Source organism: Pteropus alecto, unplaced genomic scaffold, assembly GCF_000325575.1.
Source record: "Pteropus alecto unplaced genomic scaffold, ASM32557v1 scaffold106, whole genome shotgun sequence".
Classification (NCBI taxonomy): Eukaryota; Metazoa; Chordata; class Mammalia; order Chiroptera; family Pteropodidae; genus Pteropus; species Pteropus alecto.
In genome coordinates, this window is record NW_006442103.1 from 3,852,306 (window position 1) to 3,879,062 (window position 26,757).

The 26,757-nt window shown below is 37.3% G+C and overlaps 1 non-coding gene across 1 annotated transcript; it reads right to left on the reverse strand.

Moving 5' to 3' along the window:
• Nucleotides 1-23,588: 23,588 nt before the first annotated feature.
• Nucleotides 23,589-23,707, reverse strand: LOC112469057. The gene has a single exon (XR_003042467.1). It is a non-coding gene; the product is annotated as a 5S ribosomal RNA (ribosomal RNA).
• Nucleotides 23,708-26,757: the final 3,050 nt, after the last annotated feature.

The following is a 26,757-nucleotide window of genomic DNA, read 5'->3' on the forward strand; positions in this document are numbered from 1 at the left end:
GGTAAATTACCGAATCCTTGAATTAAGAAAGTATTTTAATTCTAGTCTGATACTTATTGGATAGACTTGTTTTTCTGGAAGTGCTAGAGAGAGACTGAGGATGTCTTTTCCTATGAAGACTTTCATTTGATTCTTTTGTCAACCTGAAATTTCACTCCTATGCCCACCACCTCTAGTGTCCCCAAATACTGGACATCTTCTGTTCAATTTATCTAGAGAATACACCTCCTCCTTTCTGTGGGTATGTTGGTGGGTAGAGAAAGATGTTTATCACTTAGCTATATGGCATGAGGCAAGCAGCTACTTATCTGACTGTCAGTATATAAACTTTCAGTACTATCTAAGCTGCACCCCATTCCCACCCTGCTCTACCTGATGCTTCAAAGTCGCGATGCTTTCAGGGGTTCATAGCTCACATCTACTTGGTATACTCTTCTGAGGGAATTTCCTTGTAGCTTCCTCGTCTCTGCTGAAAGAGGAATTATTTCTCCATCTACTTTCAGTCTTCTAAAACTTTTTTGAAATATTTTTTCCTACTTTTGGTGATTTTCTTCATCCCTTTGAGACGATGCCTTTTTAAAAATTTAAAAAATAAAATCCTTCCTATTATTTTGAGTCTTTGGAGAAAGAAAAGAAAAAATCATCTGGCTAATCTGGCATCTTTTCTAAAATATTCATGACCCTGTTCTGTAAAAAAAAAAAAAATCCTATTTTTCATTCTGCTTCTTTTGTCCAATACTACCCCTAAATCAGGCTATGTGGGACATCTTGCCCTTGTTTTTGTATATTAGAGGCCACTCTTTGTCTATCTTGATTTATCCCTTTCAACATGGTGAGGAGTCTCAGACATACCCACCGGGAGCCTCTTCCCTACCCATCTACCATGTTCTGGGGATTGGAGCCACCATATTTCTTTGTCCAAATGGCTTTGAACCTTCTTCCAGGACCAAACTAAGTCTCTTCCCTTTGTCTGTCATCCCTGGTGGACTATGCTGCCAGAATGCATGCCCCTAGGCCTAATTTGTGGCAAAGAGTAGCACTTGCAAGGGAGGAGGTTTAGATGGAACTTGGATATGTAAGCTGAGGTGTCTGCTACCCACACACATGCACAAATAGCAAGTGGAGCCCAAGATTGGAAGTGAAAGCAGTAGGGTCTGGTACAGACTCATTTTGTACTCTGGTCCTACAAACGTTAGAGGTGGGTACATTCTTGCCATTATTTCCCATTAACAACACCCTTTTCTGCAACAAACACATACCTTCCTGTTGGGCCTGTGTATATGGCTCTTTTCTCACTAATAAATTCTCTCTGGATTTTCTTATCTATTCCTTCTATAGGTAAGTAATCCCCAGAACTATATCTGTACCAGACTCTAACATTCAAATGTTTTTGAGCAGATTTGTTTCCCAGGCTCACAGAGATTTAGATCTCTTTGGGGTCTCATGGGTACTTCGAGATGAACTCACAATGCAATGTGCTACTACCAGTTCCAAATATACTTTCTTCCCTCTGTGTTCTACCTTGGCTAACCAGAAACCTAAAATATTCATAAGTGTCTCCCCATCTCCCTCTTTTCTTCTATAAACATCCACACAGTATCCAAATCTCCTATGTATTATAACTTTTGAAATATTTGTCAAATGTATCCACTCTCCTATCCCCACGGCCTTTTACCTTCATTACCACTGAATTCAGGATCTAATCATTTAATCAGCTGATTTCTGTAGGCTCTTGGCTGATGTCCTTTTTAGCTTTTTCCCTTGAAAACTATTTTGCATACTGTCATGACCGATTAAAATTCATTAATATCTCATTATTGGCTTCCAAGTAACATCCAAACTTATCACCATTGTATAAATTACTCTTCGGAATTGACCCTAGTCTGGCTTTCCAAGTAATTTTTCCAACTTTTACCCACTGTTCTTCTTATACAGAACTGTTTGTGAGCACCATGATCTGTGAGGCCTCCATAACTTAATGCCTTTCTTTTTCCTCTTTGCTAACATCCTCTCAACTCCTGAAGAAAGGTGGTGCACCCTACATCCCTCCTGTCTGACTTAGGTTTCCTTGTTATGGTGTCTCGCTTTTTCATATCCCTCACCACACTATGGTGAAATTTGTTTTGCTGAATGTCTCCTTCTCTAGGCTTTTGTCTCCTGAAGGGCAGGGATTCTGTCCTGTTTATCTCTGCATTCTCATAACCTAGTATAGGTCCTATAACTGAATAGGGCTTTATAATTGAGTAAGCAAAAGAATGAATGACAAAATTACAGTATGGTTATAAATTAAAACTTGGAATTAAGTAGATTTCAATTAGAATAAAAACTCTACCATTTTTAACTGTGTGACTTGAAGCAAATCCTTTAACCTATCAGACACTCAGTTTCCTCATTGCTAAAAACAGTTGATAGGAAGATTAAGTGAGTTAGAAAGGATTAACTGATGGATATGCCTTCCATGTTGATATGAATTAAAGGAAAGAAAAAGTTAAAATTTCAATGCTTTTGGGTCTATGAAAATGGAAGAGTTGTTGCTAATTCTACAACAGCTGGGAATTCAGCACCTCAAATTTGATAATTTTCTAAATCACTTGTAACATTTTATAGAGAGCTATGTTCAGTGGTACCTTTGAAGCTGGTAATTTCAAGCAATTCTTTTATTTTGGCTTAAACTTCTGGTTTATTTATGCTTAAAATTATTGATAACCCAAAACAAGACAGTTGAATACCAGTAACGATAATGCCATTAATAATAAGATTAATGTAGCATCTCTAATAAAAATGTTTTTAAAATCACTTTGGGACACATTAAAAGACTATTCTAATAATGTGGTAGCTTTAGGCAGATTTACCTAGTGGTCAGTAATAGAAGGGAAAGGTGGTTTGTACTGTTAGAAGAAGTTACCTTTAGTGATAAGCTCTGGAAATATGGTTATCTTTTCTTTGTGTTTGTTAAGAGTTATCAACCAGATTTAGATGATTCTAATTTCCCATCCAAAGACATAGCAATTATTGTCTGTAGTAGCTCTCAGATACAAAGGATGGCGATGTCTATAACCACGTTTCTAAAAATTTCAGGTCATGCTTAGATTTATTTGACTACACGTGCTCAAAGGAAACCTCCTTTGTTGTTTCTGTTCATCTCTAAGGAACATCTACTTAAATAAACTTTTTTCTATTAGTTCAGTTCTTGTGATTAATCTTCACTTTTGATATGTAATCACAATATCAAAGAACTTTGGAAGTGGAAAGAAACCTCATTGGGAATTTAGTGCTTATATGGATGAGGAAATTGAAGCCCAAGAATTTTATGAAACTTGCCTTAGGTTGTACAGTTGGTAGCAGGGTCATGATCAAAACCCAGTTCTACTGACTTCCAGTTTGATATAGCTGGGCTGACTCTGACTCCCAAAATGTTTTGAGAGTTATGAGTAAGTAATTGGGGAAAGTTGATACTTATCTCAGTAGGAACTAAAAATTACTCTGAACAGGTGGATAAACTTTTCTAGGGATCAACAGGCCAACAGATCCAAGGCCAATAGCAGACTTTAAAAAGTTCTAGGCTATAGATGTTCTCCAACAGAGGCCAGTCTGAGAAGTAGGGGCAAGCACAACAGTTGAGCTTCTGATGGATAGCAGATTTCAGTCTCACATTGTCACCTGAATAGTTCCAAGGACACCAAAAACGAATACCAGACTTCTATTTCAGTATGGATTTGTTTGATTTCCAAAAGATAGAGGCCTAGTAGAAGATTTAGATGAACCAAAATGATGTGATAGGTATTATTAGTTGGGTGACTATAGCCAAATAATTCAAGGCTATCAAAGTTCTGTGCAACCCTAGGAACAAAAGGCTTAGGGGCAGTGGGGCACTTCCTAATCCTATAACAATCACTATTGGAATGGACTGTCAACCTACTGTTCAGTGGGGTCTCTAGAATATAGGAGCTGAGGGGAGCCAAACTCTCAGATACAAGGGTCCAGGCCCTATTATGGGACAGCCTTTGTGGGGAAGGATCAGGCAACAGTGATAATGTCCCCCAATTTTTTCCTTTCCTCCAGACTCCTCCATCCATGAAAAATGTGCATACCACTGTAGGTTTTCATCTCCTTATGTATGTAAACACATGACACTGTTCTAAAATGCATAATGCCTTTTTTTAGAAAAATTGGCAGGGTTGGGAGGTAGGGGCACACAATTCCCTCTGAATTTAGATCACATACACAGTGGCTTATTATTTCATATTAATTCATTTAAGCAACTAATGATGTACATTATTCACTCTTGTAAATTTTAGAAAAAATTAATCATCTTTGACTATGACTTGAATCCCCCAAACTAACATAATGTGAACCTTGACTTTCATAATGCGTACCCTCCACAAATTAATGTAGACTCAGAGTTGAGAACCTGTCTGGAGAATGAAGTCTACACTGTGTTATTTGACTGTGAACTCTAGACCCAGCTATAATGCAACTTTCACAATCTAGTCACTTGGCCTAGTGGCTTTGAGTGAAATTTTATTATACCATCACAATAATGTTTATGATCAGATTTAGCCAGTGCAAGCTATAAAGGTACCTTTCCCTTGACCCAGTCAGTTAATTTTACAATGCTTTGGGCCACAATTTTCTGTGGGAAACAAGCTTCTAGAATCACTAGGTAAAGTCTTGGTCTACATCTCTTTTGCATTATACTGTTTTACTCCGTAAATAATAAATGTGGCTGACTTTTTCTCTTGGAATGGCTATTCCAAGATCTTGATTTTCAAAGATTTTGATACCTTGGATAAAAGTAAATCAAAATGTGCTGCTTAACCTTTTGTTTGGCATCAACATGAACTTACTCTTTATTTTAGGATCCTCTAAAAAAATATCCTTTTCAGAGGTCATTTCACTGACCATTTTTCTAAGTTAGAGATACAAAGAATAAGAGCTTTAGAATTTCTTACCATCTGGTGACTAGTTCCTCCTGAAATGCCTTCCACCCATCCATATTTTAATGTCTTTTCTTTCAATCATGTATAATATCTCAGCCAAATATATTGGTTTATCAGTTATTTTCCCAGCTTCTCTAGGCAGCATTTGTTCTATGAATATTCATTCTTTTTCCTTCTAGGTCTCCCTCTCTTGCTGATGACAGCTCCACAGTTGCTGAATTACTAGGTTTCTATTTTATAGGCAGTGCAAAAAGATCCTGGACTTAACATCCCCAGAGATGTGAGACCGTCTCTGTGTGAGAATCTGAAAGCTCATTTTATTGCTGTTACTGTAAACTGGCAAAACACCAGACACACGTGGACACCAACCTGCCTTTAGAAATCAAAATGACAGCTGTAACCTAAAGAGAAAAAAAATGTTTAAAACCGTTTTTTTAGTTAAAAACAAAAAAATACACATACACACACAAAGTTTGCACACAGTGATGCTTATCAATACATAAACTATACACACTGCATATGTGAATCCACACCCCAGAAGTACCTTTCCACAACACATGTACATGATCACTGCCTCTTATATTTGTAAGCACAGGGTGGTCCAGGCACAACTGTAAAGATAATTGCAGCTGTTGGTTTCAGCTAACAGCCACCTGTACTATTTCAGAGCTGAGCAATGATCCTGCACTATGGTCAGTGTGGCTGTGTGGTTACATGACCGGCTGTGGAGATTTGAGTATGTGGTAAGACATGATTTGAAGCCTCAGCCTTCGAGTTTACCCCAGAGCTTCCAGTCAGTCATCAATTTCTCAGATCTCATTTTCAAGACAAGTGGAATAAAAGGAAACATTAGAAAAGGTGTTTTCTTTAAAAAAAAAAAATGGAGTTGCTAACACAGATAAGTGAATTGGCAGCACATTGGACTTGGCATCAAGCTAAACATTTCATTATAAGGTTTACACCTGACAAAGCTTTCATTTTAATTTTTTGAGTTTCATGTCTTTAAAAGGAAAACAATCTGTATATTTCCACTTTAAAAATATAATATATACATTGATTCTCTTCTTCCTTTTATTCTAAAAATATTTATTGAACTCCTATTCCCTACAAAGTAAATGGCAATGCATTTAGACAGACTTTACAATCCAGAACTTATCAAATGTGATGAGGCCTCTCTGACTCAACTGTCATTTTTATTATGTTTAAGAGAAAAGTGAGGTGACTCCAGCCATTTCCCCTCAGTGTCATTTTTAGTTGCCATGACTTTTCCTTTCTACTATTTTAAATCAGTGGTTTTTTAAGATACTAAAAGTATAGTGTTAAGATCAGCAGTGTTTCCAGTGAAGCATTTCTAAGTTCAGGTGTACAAATGTGATTCGCCAGAGAAAGGAAACATCCCCGTTACCAAACAGAAGTGGTTGCTCAAGTGCAAACCACACTCCTGAATATTTGTGTTTATTAAACAGAAATCAAACATCTAATTTTAGTTTCCAGAGAAAAATAAAAGGAGAACTGAAAAGTAGGTCAAACTTTCTCAATTAATTTTTTAAATAGCTTCATTAGAAATGCTTTTAGAACTTAGGAGAATTTTTTTTTTTTAAAGACAGAAGTAATATCTAAAATTGTAAATTACCAAACATGAGTCAAACAAGTATATACCAGAAATAAAATGTTTTCTTTTTTTCTGTTTTTCTCCTCACATGTGTTGGTTTGAATTACACTGGAATTTTAAGGTAAATTCAATGTTGGTGGTAGACTTGGAACAGAAACACACTATAATTAAATAAATAGAAGTCTATCAAGTACCTCACCACTTGAGAAAGTAAAGAGAGTGAGTGTCCCCATCCAGTGCCCATCTGCCATAAGCCAATGTGCTAAAGTTGAAGCTTCCTTGATCTCAAAACACCTTGTAGGAGAGGCGAAACTGTAAATTAATTTTTCCACCTCAATTCCAAAACTTTCACCCTGGAAACAGCTGGGTCTTGCCCCCTTCCCTCTGCCACCTCCTTCCCCTTTCCTCTGGATCAAAGTGCAACGAAGAGTTTATGTCCTTTATCATAAACATGACTCAGGAACATCTTTGCCTCTTTCAAATTGTAACTACTGCTCTAGCGAATTTATTCTGAGGAAAAATGCTGTGAACTTCCCAGAATACTATACAACTTTACATATGTTTCTACTTTGATAGAAATTGCCATTTGCCCGAGTACTTTTTATACAAATGCCCTCATATTTCTAAGATGATACAGTATGTTCCACCCACTTTTGTGACAGATGGAAGAGACATTTGGAGTTGTAAAATGTCTGTATGAAGAGCAGAGCCTTCTAATGTTGTGGTTTTACCTTAAAATAATATTGTTTTCTCTGTCCCAGTAAGGTGCTGAAAAATAAATCAATTTTTATTGTGCTCCCAAATGCTTATAGTACTCGTTCTTTTTTTACTTAGAAGCCTCTGTACTCTTTCAGCGTACTTTTGTCCAAAGGCACTTTCAGTGGTCTACTAATAATGTCTTTCTAGATTCTGCTTTAGCTAGGATCTCATTTCATCTCAAATCTATCTTCAACCTTGTTATTCTTTTAACATAGCCCACAATTCTTACCATCTGAAGATATTTGAATTTGACTGTCACAGATTTATCCCAATCAAAACATGTTGGAAAAAAAAAATTCACAACCTTCCTATTATTCATACCCAAATAGATCCGTGCTACTCTGACCCCTTAACATACTAATATATATTTGTATATACACTAATATACTACGTATACACATATATGTATACATGTGCATACACACACACACACACACACACACACACACACACACACACACACTTGATTTTGAATTCCCCTTCTGATTTCTAATATCCAACTAATTACCAAGTTTTGTAGATGTGTTTCCTGAATTTTATCTCTTTTCTTCATGTCTACAACTAGCACCATAGTTGAGGATCTTACTGTTTCAGACCCAGAAAATTACAAAAATCTCCAAAGTGCTCCCCCTGATTCTTAAATGCCAAGAATAACCACTTTCAGAATAATCTTTCTAACAAAATTTCCCTCATATTACTGTGATGCTCTAAAATATTTAATGATTCTCCATTAATTAAAAAAAAAAGAAAGAAAGAAAATCAGACACTTTCTCTGCTTAAGCAATTGCTGCCTCCTCTTTCATCATTCCTCATGTCCAGCTAAACTGAAAGTCATGCAGGTAGGGTAAGTGGAAGAGGCATTGGAGTGGGAGTTATGAGAACTGTCTTATATTACTTACTCATTTCTAACTGGCATGTAATCATTGCCAGATAATGTAATCTCTCTGATTCTCAGACTCATTCATAAATGCGATAATTGGGCCTAGGATAATGATTGTAGTGCATGAAATTCCTCCTTGGTCTGAAATTCTATAATTGTAATATCTCAAGTTCTACTTATTTAAGACTGTCTTATTCATTCTACAGTATAGAATTCAAGCTCTACACATAGTACATACCACTCCCTTCACCTGGAATGTCTTTGTTTTGTCTTATTTCCTGTTTGAATAACACTCCTCTTTTAGGGTCTGTTTCAAGTCCCAGTATGTCATATGAAAGCTTTCCAGATTATCACAATGAACCCTCTATTTCATGAATTTCACCATATTCTATAGCTCTCATTTTTCTAATCGTTGATTTTCAACCCGTCTCAGCTTTAACACATATGACAGATAATATTTAATGTGTTTCTCACTGTATGTAATTTATGGTTGCTAATATCTTGGCCACTCCTTAGGACATCCTAGCCATGACAATTCAATATTTCAATACGGTTTGACCATTATTCCCTTCATCTGTTTAGAGCCCAAATGATTATTTCATAAATCTGTCAGTCACTAAGTTTACTTGTTTTCACTTCCAACAAATGTGACTATATTTTTTTGGCCTTAATCATACTCTGCTGTCCAGTTGCACTACTCTTTTCTCTTCTTTTTCAGATGAGCTTGAGTTCTCAGTAGTCCACACATTCACATCAGTGGTGGCTGCTGGAATTTTGCATTAGGAAGGATTCTGAAGTTTGGTCTCAACAGGAGAGTGCCATAGTGGATCAGTAGTTTCTCCTCAGTTGTAGAGGTGGGAAGTGGCACCAGAATTACCATCCTTATACTAGGCCATCGCCATCAGTGTCCTACTGCCCGAACATGTGGCCTTGTCTAAAAGACAGAGAGATAAAGTAGAGAGGGTTTTGGAATTACATTCATAGAGTCTGGCTTGGCTAGAGTCTCGGCTCTACCACTGCCATTGGGTGACTTAACTAAAAGTCTCTGTGATCTTCAGTTTGATTGTACAATTGGAGATTTCATATGTAATCCTGTAGGATTACCAAGTATTATTTAAAATAATATTTCCAAAAGTATTGTGTAAACTGGTGACATAAGAATATTATACATTTCTATTTTTACCTTTTATTGTTACAGAAAACATAGAAAATGAAAGTGTCTTATGATCCTAATAAAGCAATACTAATTTTGTAATGTGTCAACTTGGCTAGTTCAAATTCAGTTCCCAGAATTCCCTTTTGTGTGTGTTTCTGGCTTCTATAGGCCACAGAGAGATTCTTGTGAGATTTGGAAGGTAGCAGCAGCCATTTCATAGCTCCCACACATTATTGATAATTTGCTGACTCACTTCCTTGGCATAAGGCAGAGTCTGGGCCTGCCACCTCTCAGACTTAGTCTAGATCTCATCAGCTTCTGCAACTCTTGGGTGAAGTCCATAGCAATATGATAAAGGGCCCTAGCGTCTGCAGGTCACCCATACCATCAAAGTGAAAGGTAACAGGAAATGATACAAGTTTCACTCTGTTTTTGAGAGTTTCCAGTTAATGCCTATGGGTCTAGACTTACACTTAATATCCCATGTTACCTCCATCTACCCTTCATCACTGCCTGCTTGGTGGACTTCAAGCCCTAACATCAGACACAAAGACCGCAACCTTACTGAGAGTGCTTATCCAGCTCTCACAACGGCAGAGTTTTAAATAATCCCCGTAACAGATCCCTTTAAATGTAAACTTGTATGAGATTTTATATACATATATATATCCCTCCTAATGCTTCTGCTTCTCTTATCGAACCCTGATTAATAACATGTAACAAAATCCTTGTTTTCATTTTTAAGCAAATTGCTTTGCTTCTGAAAAATTACTGAATGTTAAAGGGAATGTTATCTGCAGAAAAAAATATCCTGTCACAGTAATGCTTTAAAGATTTTAAGAACACGTTAGGCTTTTACTAGCAGCGCAGGAAGAATACGGTCAGGTTCTTGGGACTGTTGTACTCCTAGAAGTTCAGAAAACTTTATAACACTGGTATGCTAGCCAAATTTGTGCAAAATGGTAAGAATAAAAGTAAAAGAAAAAAAGGGAGGGTGAGTAAGGAAAGAGGGAGAAGGAGGAAGAAAAGAGGAAGGAAGGAGAAAGAGAAGAAAAGGCGGGTGCAAGAAGGTGAAAAAATTGTTTTGAAAAAGCATCATATTTAATAAGTAACTAATTTAAAGTATACCAAGGGAAGTTTTTTTGAGTGGGTGGTTGGTTTATTTCTGTATTACTTTTTTAGGAAGGAGGTTATCTTTGAGATTCCAAAGAGAAAATACTTTCAATTAACCAACTGTTATTTGAGCCTTGTTGACTCCACAGGCAGAAATTGGTGCAACTAGAAGAGGAACAGATGATTAAAGAAAATCACACTATTTCACTAAAATATTATTTCAGTGACTCAGTGTCAAATTTCAAAGACTTTAAAAGGCAGCACAGATAGAAAATAAGTATTTTTAGCCAAATGATCTCTCACTAGCCTATGACAACTTTAGACAACGTATTGGGAAAATGAATGCAGCAGAGGTTAGAAGCAGGCCAAAGTCATGCTTGATTCCATTGTTACTTTAGTCTGTGCTTAGATTGGATGGTAAAGCATTCATATTTTACAATCGCAGGACAGAAAACATAACCACCTATACTAATTGCAATATCTGAGATTGATAATAACAAAAGTTAATCTTTTCACGGTCAAAAGGGCCGAAGAAATTGTTCCTTCATTAGAAATTACAGCATGTGGTATTTTAGCATCTTAATAGTACATCAGCATAATGGTATTTCAGCATTTTCTTGTATATAATACTAATAGATTAAACATGAATCAGAAAATAGTATAGAGTGCGCACTCTAGTTCATTCATACATATATTTATTGAGAACGTATGTATACCAGGTACTGCACTAGAGACTAAAAGTTCGAAGATGAATAAATGTGCTCCTAGACCTCAAGTAGCTTATAAATTAGTGATAGGTAACTGAGCCATTCACTGAGAAATCCTAAATTATCTACTCTTCTGCCTAAGTCTAATTAACCCATCTTCAATTTCTTACTAGAATTTTGAAAAATAAATATGATTTAAAATTCGTTGCCGAGGCTCCCGTGGAAACTAAAGTAGTCATTCCGCGTGCAGAATAGGAGTGCATTCCCTGCTCCCTTTAAGACAGGAGCGGCTGCACTTGCTTTCCCCAGTGAGCTGACCCAGTGGGGCCTGGAGCTGGCTGGCACTGGCTCTTGCCAGCACACATGTGGTGAGCTAGTAGTTGAAAGTAGCCATTATTAACAACTAAATTATGTAAACTAAGAAATAAATTTAGAACAAGGATACTACATACTCAAAGAGCATCACCTGCTAAGTCATTACCTTTCTCTGTCGTGTGTGTTCTTGAGGGTATTCCTGTCTGTTGTCTCTGTGGTGAAATACTATGACAGTCTGCATTTTTTTCTTAACTCTAGCATCATCATGTTGGTAGCATGAAATCAGTCACATGGGAGTATTTATACTCAGATATTTGCAAACACTACAAATCAGTACGTTTTTCCCTCAGAGACCCAGCTAATAAATATTTTCTAGAATACCTCTGAGTGGGAGTGTTATATATAATTTCCAGGAAGAACCATCCTGGCCAGTGTGCTTCCTTCTATCGGCTGGCGTGAGCGTGGATGTGTGTGTGGAGATACACATGAGCCTGGATCTGAGTCACTCTGATGAATAGAGCCTGTACCTTCCAATACCAGTCTAGAGACCCATACTGGATTTGTGCATGAAAAAGAAGTAATTTCTTTTGCTTTTTTGTTACCGTAGCCTATCTTGGCTGATTTTCTTTAAAAAAAAAAAAATAGTAATAATATTTCCAAAATTCTGCAGAAAATGTGTACCATTATAACAGTATAACTTATTGCTATGCTCATGATTGGCTTGTGCTCTATACTACTCATCTTTATTTTTGCTGACAGTTGTCATGTACAGAAGAAAACATGTAATGAAATAGTAACTTTTTCTAAAAATTCTGTTTCTTTAAGTTTAGTTCACTGGGTTGTTTCTTCAAGTGGTCTCTTTTTATCTATTCATCTGACTGTAAACAACTTATTTCTTAAATCTAATAAGTAGAGCTTGGGGTACTCTACTTATTTTCTTGTTCATTACATAGAAATCTATCTGCTCCTTATAAACTACTGTTTATAATAGACAGTCACCACCATGAAAGAAAATTTTAAAATTCCACCATGACATATGTAGTGTTTATTTGAAATATTCAAAAATGTTTAGAGACCCACAGCCCTAGGTTATGGTTTTTTCTGCCCCTGACTCATCAGTAAAATCTTCTTCAAATCACTCTTCCTTTCCAGAATTTGGTGAAATTCTGTTATCCACTGATGTCGCATTCTTCTCCTCGAGGTATTATGGATTTACATCTTTGTATTCTTTACAGTAATTTTAGATTGATTGTTGTTAGAAAAAATATAGATACGAAAATGTTCTCAAGCTGCCGTTTTTGACCAGAAGTCTCTTTTAAAAAATGTTAATGTCAAAAAGGGGTCCTCATGCATGGGAACCCTGGTGAAGAGGAAGAACCCTAAGGAGAATCAGAGACCTAGATTCTACCCTGGCCTGTTAGGTCAAGCAGGTTGACTTCCTGTGCCCCAGTGTGAGAAGCAAACACTAGTGCTGGTTGTCTCTAGGTCTCCTATTTGGTGGTACTGTACTCCACCTGACAGTATAAAGGTAGGCAGGCCATCTCCCTACATAAGAAACCATCAAATTGGGGAAAAGGAAGAGAGGAAAGACTGAGTTCTAAGGAACCATTGCCTAAGTTAAATAGAGAGGCAGAAAACAAGATGCTAGTAGAAGAAACGAGCCTTGAAGATGACAGAGTCCAAAGTTGGAGCATAAATACTAGAGAAGCTTGTGTCAAGCTCCAAGGAATATATCGGCATGGTCCCTAGCATGACAGAAAAATTGACTTGGCAGGAATGATCCAAACAGAACAAGAGGGAGAAAATATGGGAAACAGAGGCCAAGAAGTAGGTGGCTGTGGTAATTAAAACAGGAAATAACTGAAGCCTGACTATGTACCTTGGCAGGGAGAAAAAGAACAAAGCGGGATTTTTACTTAGAGTGAGGAGGTTGAGTACAACTATATCCCTTCACTATTTTTCTCTAAAATAAACTGTCATGTTTCTAATCAGTGAAATCCCGATGTTTCTAATAAGAGAAATTCTAAAATGGTTCAGTCAATGATGAGGCTAAGGGGTTGAAAAATGAGTTCTAAATGAATGCAGATGAATCTCAAAAACAAAACCAAAAATAAAAGAAAACTCTGAAAAGGCCAAAGCAAAATAAACAGCGATTTCAGACTGGCTGGCTTTCTTCCTTGGGTTTGTGGGTCTTGATAAGGAGCTTTGTGGTGGTGGGAAGGCAGCGAAGCTTTAATTGCCTATTAACTGGTTCCTTATGTTTATATCCTTTCTCTACTCTGTCTGCTGTCCCCTGACTTGGCCACTGCCGCCTATGCTAAATGGGTTCTGATCAGCTAAAAATCACACAGTAATTTAAGCTGGAAATTTTAGTTAAATCCAGTCAATTCCCCAACATCTTTTCAAAAGGATGAAGGTTTTAATCAGTACAGTACAAGCCATGGGGAATATGGGAGAGATCAGGTCAGAATGTGGGTCAGAAAAACTATAGAGGAAGTGCTAATGGGATAAGGACGCCTGAGCTTTTTATGTTATTAGCGCTTCCCATGTCAAATTAACAAAATGGTTCAGGCACTAAAGTGTTGAGATAAAATGTTCATATGGTATGTGTTCCCCAGAAGAATTCTCTGTGAGCCTCTTCTAAGGAGATTCAACTTTTCTTCTCTTTTCTTTTTTATCTTCAGAGGTAAGCCTATTTATGTAAGCCAGACACATCTACTTTGTATCCCAGTGACCTCTGTAAAAATATGGCTTAATCAGCAAGGCCACTGCATTACAAAATTCCAGGGGACACCATTTACAAAGAACACGATGTGAATGGTGCCCCCTGGAGTTGTGCAATGCAGTGGCCTTTTATCAGGACAAATGTCCTTGTAACTGTGAAGTAAAAAATATACATTTCAGAAGCTGCTTCTTGAAAATAGACTCATCACTCAGAGCAGTGGTATTTATTTAAATAGTCGGGTTGCATATCAGTGTAACGAGTATTTTTGTTATCGAGGTATAATTGACATATAGCAGTTTCAGGTGTACAGTGTCATGATTTGATGCTTGTATATGTTGCAAAAGGATGAACATACTAAGTCTAGTTAACAATCTGAGTATCTTTTTTAATGTTCACATTCCAGGTCCCTTTCCAATCCTATATTTTGCATCACATGGATAAGTAATTAGACTGTTATAGGCTTCTATAGGATGTAGACAGTTATTTTTCAAGTCCATTTATTCAATAAATATATATTAAGAACTTTTTTTATGTGCCAGCCACACTGGTCTATTTTATGTAAGAAAAGTAAAGCACTTAGAACAGTGTTAGCTGTGAATATTACTACTATTATTTCTCAAGCATACCAAGCTCTTTCTAGCCCTAAGACTTTTTTTTTTTACCTACTATTTCCCTCTGTTTTAGAACATTTATCTCCCCCTCCAAATCCTTCCCCCCATAGCTAAATTATTCTTGCGCTTTATGTCTCAGTTTAAAAATCATTCCCCAACTATTCTACCTATAATAATTTCTCTCTTCTCTATTTTTTATTTATCTCAGTCCCACATTGGTTTCCCACATAGCACTTATCACCATTTGTCAGGGTCTTTTTGATTTATAATTTACTTATTGTGAGATTAACCTGATGATAGGTAATCTACACGGTGTGGAGAGAGTGTATGCATGTTGTAGGACCGCAAAAAATCTGTGTTAAAAGATTACGTGAATACATGACAACTCTAACTTTCCCAAGAAAAATTAAATATTCAGTTCACCTGGAAGTTGATTCTTTTTTTCTGTGTATTTGAGTCAAATTGTGAAACTGATTTTGATGGGATACATCAGTAATATGTTTACTGATTTCTTTTCAAATTTGGGAGAGATTTGAATTTAAGAGAAACACGTTGGTATGTAAGTGGCTATTTCCTAATCCTTTGTGGGAGTAGTAGCTTTATAAGATTCTGATATGCAAGATCATCACAGTATCACGGCAAACACCCTGAAGCCTAAACCCAAAATATGGAACATTCAGTGATTGTACATGAACATATTCCTGATTCAATCACATGAGTACAGTTTGTGTAAACTACAGTATAAATGTACATTTGTTCCAATTTTTTAGAAAAAGATGTTTTTTAGGGTGTTTCACCTACCACTTTCATTGAACTAGACACTCAAATGCAATAAATAAAGACTATTCTGCCCTATTTAATATGTAAAATGTATACAGCATTGCTTTGTTGCCACAAAGATCAGTGACACTTAAGTTGGTTGAACTTTTAACACTGATTGATGTATACTCCAACTGGACCATCAATGAAGTCAGCTAATTATAACTAAGTAATACACTGATAATGTCTGAGACAGGCTGCAGGTGTTTTGTTTTTTTCATGTTAGTTACCAGAATTCTGAAATATGTCATGTCAGTAGTTAATATTGCTCTCCACAAGTAACATATTTTCATTGAAAAGGTAAATAAACCATTTTCAGGACTGACACAGTAAGATTATATAGTCTAATCAAGACTCTTTAGTTGCAGGGAAAAGAAATTAAGTTAGCTCAAAGAAACACTTTCCTGGAAAGGCATAGTATCCTCAGAGAAATAAGCTATAACCATGGAGCCATGAGGGGTAGAGGCGTCTACTCTCTCCATTTCCCTGATCTCTTCAGTGTTCTATGTGGTCTGGGTCCTCTGGTGCACCTGCTCCGTTGGTTCTGCTTCTCCCTAGAGAACAGCATCAGAGCACCGTTGCTGATCATGGCTGCCCTGTATCTCACTTGACCTGACCTTTCATTTTCTGTTGTTCCCCCCTTCCCATTATGAACTGAGTATACAATGTATTGAAAGCAACCAATTAGCTGCTGGCACGCGAGTGGATTGGTCCCTCTGGGTCAGATGTTCAACCGTGACAGCCTGTTGTGGCCATGATGGCAGTCACTTGGTGGGCATATGGACATTTCCCTTAGTAGGGAAATGGAGAAACCGGTTCCAAGAGAAGGTTGTGTGGGCAGTCCTATGCCTCCAAATTAATTTTCTACATTTGCCTGCACAAAAGAAAATGTCTCTGGAAATGAAAGAACAGAAATTTGAAGTAGCTTTTACAGAGAGATAAAACAATGATTTTGGGAAAAAGTATCTTATTTCATGTAATTTTTTTTATCTGAATGCATACTATCCCACTATACATAAGACCGCTTTCATTATGTAATGTTGCATTTTTTGAATTTATGAGGAGCATTAGTTTTATTCTAAAGAATCTTTCTCGTTTTAATTTTTCCTTCCGCATGTGCATGAGAATGCACTTCTAGGGTAACATGGGGAACATTATTTTGATTCTGCTTTCTCCTTACCAGCTTTCACAAGGTCTGAGTCTTCTCACGCTTGATTTTCCTGACTTAAGTTTCACTGGATAACTGAGCCATTCCCTCCTTGATAATCCTTGGTCCACAGTAAATATCTTTCTTTTTTTTCTTTTTTCTTTTCCACCTTTTCCTTTTATCTCCCAAAACCCATTATTATTTTTTTCTAAACAATAATTCTCAGTTTCTTTTGTAGTTACACAACTGTTGTGAATATTAATGGTATCCTTCAAGGAATATTATTTATAGCAGGAAATATGGGTCTTTGATCAGTGTTTTCTCTTAAATAAAAACCTCATGCATTGTGGGTAGACTATTTCTCTTATCTTATGTTGGGCATTTCATTGCTCATTTCCATCTTTCCTTATTTTACAGAGTTGGAGGCTGTTGGAGACTTTTAAGTTGTTCTTTTTAAAAAGCCTTTTTTCCCCTTTATTGTGTGATCTCTCTAGTGCTGGCCCTGTGTATGGCGGTGTCTGCCTTGGTTGGAAATCCTTTCGCTACAGTCCCTAAAGGCAGCGAGTGATTCGGGGGGGAGTGTGTAATTTGTTTTGTACTGTGGAATTCCTGCCATGCCTATATGTATTTAGACCACAGGCAAACCAATAAAGTTGTCATAGAAACAAAGCATTTCATGAATAAATCAATCCATAACAAACTTGTAAACTTCAAACAACCCACTGTGCCTTAACAACACATCCGTTACATACACAAAATAATCATGTTTGTAATGAGCAATGCACAATATTATTCTTTCTTATACATTTGGTCCTGTCTGCCATCTTATAAATATTCCTTAATGTATTTTTATGCAGCCTGTGGATTCCTACTGAGCTCGAATGAAATAAGTAACTCCAGCTGGCATGATAACCCTGGAAAAGCAGACTTTTAAAAATGTAGCTCATGCTGAACCCCAGTTCAAACAGTGTGCTTAGAATACCTACTTGGATGAGCAGAGGGGATTGAAACCATGGCTAAGGAAAGTTTCCTCGTTTTGATCAACTCCAGTATTTTTTTTTTCACTTTTCAGTTCTCTCATACTCTCTTAGTACTCTGGTCTGCATATGATGAGCGTCTTCAGGGAACGTGGTTGACTTAGGTCGGGGGCGGGGTTGGGGAGCTATTAGAAAAGTGGCACCGAGTATTTTAAAAAAGGTCAAATGGTTTCTGCTATAAACTGTCGTGACCGAATTGGAGAAAGAGAGTGCTTTGAGGAGAAAAAGAGAGTATTAGAGTGTAAAACTTAAATTCCTTTGCAAATGGTAAAAAGACAAGGGGAAGGCAGACGTAGAGAAAGAGGTCAGGTATTACAAGTCCTCTGGGGCTTGCTTTGGCTTCCCGAACATGAGAACTTTTTCTTATTTTCATTCTGAGTGAAATTTTCTCTGTGGCTACATTTAGATCACACTTTACAGACATGGTAGACACCTTGTTGAGATATCTTCCTCTAATGCCGTGAGCCCAGTTAAGGCCTTTACCATGCCTTCATTGTGACATCTCAGCCTAATTAGACATCTCTTAAGTGCCTGTAATCAGAGGAATCCTGTATCCATATTTTAGGATATAGATGTATATAGAATTTAGAGTATAGATGTACATAGGGTATATAGAATTTTATTTTTCACTAACTTTTATCTATCTATGTTAAATCTCACTTTTTCTCCCTCATGACATCTGGGAAAATCCCATAATTTTTCAGCCATTGTCAGTTAAAATTTATTCCAGTCTGGTTTATAATCTTAATCCTACATTTAATTTAAAACTCTTCTCTCCACCATTTAAGCAAGGAGGATGGCGTTAGTCAACCCATTTTCTTTTCCTCGCCCATTCTAAGAATTTATGGGAAAGATGTCCCGTATGGGAAAAACCCTGGGACATCTTGTTGTAGACAGGAGAATGGATAGGGAAAGCTGAGATTTTCTTAAATTACTGGGCAGACTTTTGTTCATTCTGGTGTGTGCTTCTGGTAGCCTCTTTAAGTGGTAGTCTTGCACAGGCAGTGTGCCTGTGTCCTTTGGTCTTCAGAGCCCATCAACCACTGAGATGACACCCTCTTAAATGGGCATCACACTGAGTGAAATAGTGTATCCTCCTCCACTCCCTGCCACCCCACCCCACCCCCCCGCAAATTTGTGTTCACCAGAACCTATGAATGTGACCTTGATGGAATAAAGGTCTTTGCAAATGTAACCAAGTTGATGAAGTCATACTGGATTAGCATGGGCCCTAATCCAATGACTGCTTACTTTGTAGGAAGAGGTAAATGTGGACACAAAGATATAGAGGAAGAGAATGTCATCTGAAAATGGAGGCAGAGACTGGGAGTGATGCATCTATAAGCCTAGGAACACCAAAATTCCTGGTGGCAATCACCATAAGGTAGGGAAAAGCAGGAAAGATTCCTCCCCAGAACCTACAGAGGGGAACATGGCCTGCCAACGCATTAATTTTAGACATAGCCTCATAAGCTATGAGAAAATAAATGTCTGTTGTTTTAAACCACCCAGTTTGTTGTACTTTGTTATAGCAGACCTAGGAAACAAATAATGGAGTCCACACTTCAAACTCCCTATTTAGATAGAAAAATAAAAGCAAGCGCCACTCGATATGCTCACAAGATCGATATGCTCCAGCTCAGTGTCTTCCAAACTAAAGTCATTCTGTCTCCCTAAATCCACCTTTCCATGTGGATCTCTAGCTCAGGGCTTGGCGTCACCACCCTCTATGACTCCAGCCTCACCCTTGAAAGTCATTCTACTCTTCCTTTTCCCTCATATCATTTCCCTCCCCACATTGTTGACTCTTCATTTCCTCCAGAGTGAAATTAAGTTCTTGAGGTTTGTTATGCCTTCATGATTTGCCCTCTGGCTACCTTGCTAGCTTTACCTGCAACCACAGCTGCACATGATAACTTTGTGTCAAACTCCTGTAGTTTTTCACCCACCCCAGCTAAGAAAATGATCTCTCTGCTACTTCTCTGTACCCAATAGCACCCTGTGTAAGTGAAAGGTGATCACTGACATGTTCTGCTCTGCCTCGTTAAACATTGAAGCATCAGGACAGGCACTTTGCCTCATTTATCTCTGTTTCCCTTAAAACTGACCGAAAAGCCTGTTCTATTTAGAGAAATGAAAGGAGAAATGAGAGACCCACCGTATGAGAGAAGTAGAGGCAAGGGGATAAAACTCAAGAAAAAGGAGATAAACTCAAGAAAGACAGAGCAGCCTATCATAATGGGTTACCTCAACTGTGCTGGAATTTCAATTTTCCACAAATAATAAAGAGATTCATAGAAGGCATATAATAAATGCATGATAAATGACAGAACAAATGATAACATACACAGATGGCTTACTATGTATCAGACCTCTGCTAAGCATTTAGAGCATCTCTCATTTGATCTATACAGCAGCCTCATGAGAAATGTATTTCCCTTTTATTAATGAAGCAAATGGGGCTCTGAGACATTAAATAAATTTTCCAAGGTCATACACATAGTAAGTTGTAGAAATGGGATTTGAACCCAGGTATGTCTGAATCTGAAGATCATAATTTTAACAACTGATTTGGCCTGTTGTGTTACACAGGTTCTGATTGTTATGGAATATTCTCCTACAGCTGAGAAAGAGCAGCTGCTGAATGCAGTTTTCCCTTATTGGCACAGCATCAATCTAAAGTCGGTAAGGAGTATCTTCGTTAAGGAATATTCTGCGCCAGTTTCATGCCTGAGTAATTTATTTAATCTTTGCATCATGGAGAAGTGTGGTAAACATTTTTTAGGATATTAAGGAGAAGATTTTAAACATTTATGATGTGTATTTCCTTAAGTGTAAACCAATTATTATTGAGGGTTGCTATAAGGATTACATGAAATAATGAAAAACAAAAATCATATTGCTATTGCTATTTTATGTACGATATATTAGTAGTACTAATTCATCTGACCAGTGTCTGTGGAGGGCTGAAAAGATACAGCTTCTGAGGGGTCCTCACCATTAGACTGGGCCAGGTATTTTGGGGCAGTGGGTTCCAAGTCACCAATTCTGAGAAGATACTGTGCTCGTGGTACCCCTAGCCACCCAATGATCAGTCAGCAGCTAGCTGTGGACCACTAAGCACATCCAGGCCAGCCCTAACCCTCCGGGAAATCTCTTGAGCTGAGGACAGTATAAAGAGACTTGTTCTGGCTTATAGTTGTCTTGGATTTAGGTTTCAAGTAGTCTAAATTAGACTTTAAACTCTTAAAATTCCCTGAGTCAAAAGCAAAATCCATGCAGGATTTTTAACCTAAGTACAAATGTGCATTTTTTTTTTGGTACCATATCCATAGGATTCAGTAGATTTTCAGAGTGGGTCATGAACAAATAATGGTTAGGAATTCTTTACCTTAGGATAATTCTGGGGGTTCTCACCAATTTCTGGATCTCAAAGAGTCTGGCTCAATAAAATTCCCTCCTTCTCAGAAACACTATGAAACTCAATTCTAAAAACTTTTCGAAGCATTTTTAGGCTATGTACAATTGTAGTTACTGTAGTTTTACTACTCTAGATTTAATTTTGGATGGTAATTGTGGTTTTTGACTCCTGAATGAGGCTGTAGGGTGTGAGCAGTGCAAAGTAGGCATTTAAGAATATGGAAAAACCGGGCTGTCGTGAGGGGGGCTATTCAACGAGGCTCTTCCTTTTTGAAATTGCCATATAGCCATCTCTCCCACTGAATTTCTATAAACACTAAGTTAGAAACAAAATTTACCTATTGAAGAAGGAGCGTAAATCCTTATTCACTTATTATTCGTCTGGGTTTTTTTGGGGGGGGAGGGGAGGCTGGTCCATTTTACACATCTAAGACATACTCTTAGTTTTGTCTTTATAGCCTGAGAGACCCAACTTCAAATTTTGTGTCTCCTACATACTAGCTGTTTGAATTGGGAGATAATGATAGTGGAGATAATAATATCTAATTCTCAGATTTATAGTGATGATTAAACAACTCTTTGGTACTATTTAGTGCACGTTTTTTTTTTGTTTGTTTCTTTGTCTGTTTTTTTGGTTCCAAGCATGGTACTAAGAGCTTTACATAAATACCTTAAACTAATCCTCCAAATAACCCATACTAAAGGTGAGGAGACTAAGTCTCAGGTGAAATAATGGCTCAAGGCCCCAAACACAGTAAGTAAAGCTGAAATACACGTCGCCTAGTACATTACCTTGCAAACAGCTCATTCTTAACAAATATTAGCCCTCATCCATTTCCAGGAGAAATAGAAGCCTTGTGATATAGAGTTTGACTTTCTTCTCATTTCTCCTGGCTCCTCCCAACCAGCAGCTAAGCTGGTCCTTGTGGCCTCACCCCATCACTTCCCTCTTTCCAGCTCCCTATCAGAAATGTGGATTGCTTACTGAAAGGCAAATGCAGGCATTAGCTGGTAATTAGGCTCATTAATTTTATAGGAAATTCTTTAATTTTCTATGGGGCCATGTCTTGAAATGCATTATCTTCCTTTTATGACTTCACTTGCCTCAGTGTCAGTAGAGATTAAAGGTAACATGCCCTGCTGGGAACAAACACAATTTTCCAGCAGCTGCATTTTGTTTTCCTTAATAATTAACAATTGCTGCTGACTAACCTTTGCAGCATAAAATGCCCACCTTTTCACAAAGGAGTGGGCATTGGTTTGAGGAACTCACGAGGGAGATCAGAAAAAGTGTGATTAAAGCATTAAAGATTTAAAGGTTGACATTAGGATGAAAGGTGAAATTACAGTAAATATAACGCTGTTTAACATTAAATGGAATGTGTTGTACTTGAAACAGTTGTTCATTTCAACATTAATTATTAAGGGAACCTGACAACTCATTTTTAATTCACAACTGAAGACACAATTTCTTAAGATATAAATACAATAAAGGAGCTCAGGATATTGTTGCTTCTTTATCATTAATGATTCCATGTTTTTTCTTGATATAATCTATAAACAAATTAAAATGGAATGTGCCTAAATTGTATCAACCAGGCTTAGTTTGTGGTGAGCTGATATTTTGCCACTGGATAGAGAGATTGAGAAATAAGTTAGGTTGTATTGGAAATTGTTTTACTTAATCCTCATTATTTTGATTGGAGCATTTTCTTGGAGATACACAATTTAAAGGGCATTTGTGGCAAACTTTGTACTTGATGTTTTAAATCAATTTTCTTCTGTGGAGGGCCAAGCATGTTTATCTTTTGCCTTTTAATGAGAGATAAAGAACAGAAATAATGTGATAAAATATACATTGCCCAAGTTTCTATGTGAAATTGATAATTCTAATTGGATTTTAAATCTACTGTCCGTTAGAATCTGCATGCTGTTTGGTGAGTAAAACTTTGGAGCAAGTTCTTGATGGCTATGTGAAATTGCACAAATCTACCTGCAAAGAGAGAAGAAAGATGGCCCAGTGAAGGAATTTATGATGGGAGAATTCAAAAGGCAATTTCAGTTACTCTTTCTGGTAAAATACAATAAAAACCAATAATGTCACTGTGTGATTGTGATTTATTTTTAACTTTAAAGAATATCTATGGATTGGTATTCTTGTTCCCAATTTAGCAATGTTTGGATACCTTTATTCCATGACTGGAAGCTGTCAAATATCTAGGATCATCACTAAGTCTTTGAACTTTATGTATTTAAAAATCAACTGAGGAATGAAAAGGATCAACAAATAATTAACAAACATGTAGTTTCCTTAGTGCATGTTTTTAACTTTTTTATTTCATTTTTATGCCTACAGCACCTGGTCTTCCCAGGTGGTCTCCCATCCAAGTACTAACCAGATCTGACCCTGCTTAGCTTCCGAGATCAGACGGGATCGGGTGTGTTCAGGGTGGCATGGCCATAGGCTTTAGTGCATGTTCTTTTACTTTCCTCTTGGTTAGATTTCTTTCTTATACTTCTCTGTCTGTACTAAAAAAGAAATATCATTGATATATGGTAGCTCAGTGTTTTAATATATGACACATTGTGTCAGTGTTATTGAGCTTAGGCCAAGTTATGTTTCAGTAACAAAAACCTCAGAATATAAAGGCTCACGTTAACGAAGGTGTATTTCTCGGTTATGTCAAATTCTAATTGAGCGTTGGCTTTGTCTCTCCATTCTGAAACTCAGGCTGGAGGGAAACCCCCCCACTCCCCCACCCCCCAATCTAAGATGGCTGGGAGGGAAAAAGAAAGAGGGCAGAATCATTTGATAGTTTTTAAAGCTTGTACTTAAAAGTGTCACGTGTCCCTTATGCTCAGATTTCATTGGTCAAAGGAAGTCACAAGGTCAATTCTGGTGTTACTGGTATAGAGGAGAATGAGCTATTGTAGAAAAGGCAACCGATTTTGGAAACTATAATTAAATTTGCTTCTTCTCCACATACACATATGCAAATTATATCATTTGAGATATATGAATGGAAGTTTTTCAGGGGGCTTCAGGTTGGCAGCTTGCACCCATCCTCCCTCTGATAATCTTAAAAGGAGAATTATGCTGATTTTATAGTGGAAAAGTATTCAATAAAAACGATTTTTTTATTTCGAAAAATCAAGCCTCGATCAGTGTGCAAAGGTTGCTGAAAAAACAGAATTCTGTCAACTGACCCTGCCCTCAGGAATATGGATCAGAAAAATTGGATAGGTCTTATTAATTGTAGCATGTGTTTATAGTACCATACTGAAATGCACATCTAGAATTCAACATGCCCTGTAGCTATTAGATTGGCTGTATTTCCCAGTGCGAGAGTAACATGAAACAGTTACTGCAAAATATAAGGTCATTACCCTATATGGATAAAGGGGTAACTGCCCCTGAAATGAGTTACAAAATCTTCATTTTACAAAATAGGAAAATAAAGCACTTATACGATGATGGAGAATAATTTTTAGAGTATCTTCAGAATCATGCTGTAGAGTTTGCAAAGTGGCTTTACAGAAATCATCATTTGAAGTATGCAAGGTATTTGTTATTAGCCTCATTTTCTGGGAAAGAGAACTCAGGTTCAATGAGGTTAAGTAAGTTGCCTAAGGAAATGACAGACCTGGGACTGAAACTTAGACTGCCAAGTCTAAGTCCAATATCTCTCTACCAGCATAAACTGCCTCCCAATACACAGTTCCATATCCTACTTACTTTCTTCATGGAAAAATACAAAATGAGGACAAAATTGGAAAATATGTTATAATGGCAAGGAACATGGGCTTCAGTTTAGTCCTGGTGCGCTACTTAAGTTAATTTTAAGTTGTGCTACTTCAGTTACATTTTTAGGCAAGTCACTTCAGCTTTCTATACCTCAGTTTTTTCACCTGCAAAATCAGGGAGTTGGATTTTTTTTTTTCCTCAAAGTCTTGTTCTAATAGTAATATTTTATAAATCTAAAAACTTAGTATCTTGTCATTTGCCCTGAACCTCAGCATCCACATACTTATTAAATTAGATAAGAGAATGTATTTGCCCTGGAATACTGTCTAAAACCACCCTGACCTTGTGGTGACCAGCTTTGTTTTGTTGTTAGTGCAAGAAACCTAAATTAGTTAAACAGAAAAAAAGGATTGAGTCATGTAATTGAGAAGTCCAAGGTGATTCATGCTTCAGACATGACCAAAAGCAGGCATTTGGAAACTGTTGTCTCCTTTCAATCTCTCTCTCTCTCTCTCTGTCTCTGTCTCTCTCTCTCTCTCTCTCTCTTGTTTCCCTCTCTCTCATTCTTGCTGTCTCCTGTTTGTCTCTTCTTTGCTCTCCTCCCTTCTTGTCTCTGAACAGCTATAGTCTTTCCCATGGTAGCTTTTTTTTTTTTTTTTCCTATATGGAGAATGTGATCACTAGGTAGCTCCAGAGACGCATCATTCTGGCTTCTAGAACATAACATGGGAGATCTCTTCTCCTCCAGGTCCAAATTAAAAGAGCTTTGGGAAGAACTCTGGCCTGGCTTGGACTATATGCCCTCCACTAGACTAACCCCTGGCAAGGTGAATGTAATGATTTACCAGACCCATGTCATTTCCCAGCCTCATGGTCATTTATTTGGCAGGCCACTGAAGTCACACAGGGATGAGGAAAGGCAGTTCCCCAAAGAAAGTGGATGCTTTTATTAGAGGGAAGACTGGGAGTGGGGCGGGGGTGGTGGTGGGGAGTATGTTAGGGCTATGGTTAGAAAAACACAATAAATATTCACTGCACACAGTAAACATACATCTGAGCTTTCTTACTCACAAATTCCTAAATGAATGGAAGAGAATTTGATAACAGAGCACAAAATTTTAAGCTCCAAGACACAAGAGTAAGAACATCATGCATTAGACCCATCATCATACTGTACAATCCCTCCAGTATACTAAACACATATGGAAGTAATTCATTCTTAACAGCATTCTTAATTTAGAAATTTATCACAACATACATATACTTCCATTAGGAACCCATGAGAAGTATCTCATACCTATAGATACTCATAAAAGTGTGTCCCAAGGCCTGTTTTGTGAACTTCTAGTCTTGGTGCTGTGAGAAAAAGAGGTCAGTGGCTAAATTCTGTTGGGAAATGCAGCTTATTATACCCGTCCCTGGAAAGTCACATTGTATCTTAGAAAATTTAAAGTCACAGTAAAGAGACACTGTTTAAATCAACATTTCCCAAACATACCTGATTGCAGAACACCGCGACCACATGCACACAACAAAGAATGGAAGAAAAGAGGAAATAAAACAACTAATGATATCCTTGTGAAAGTTCTTGGGATCAAGTTTTGGAAAACTGACCCAGGTTGTTAATGAAGCTGCGTGTATTTGCTTTACATCCCCTGTTGGGACAGGAGGTACCTTCCTGCTCTTTAGAGTTAACACTTCTTTCAAGTTTCATGAGGAGCAAACCAGCTTTAAGCTACTTCTGCGTGACAGATATGTCAGAGTTTACCAA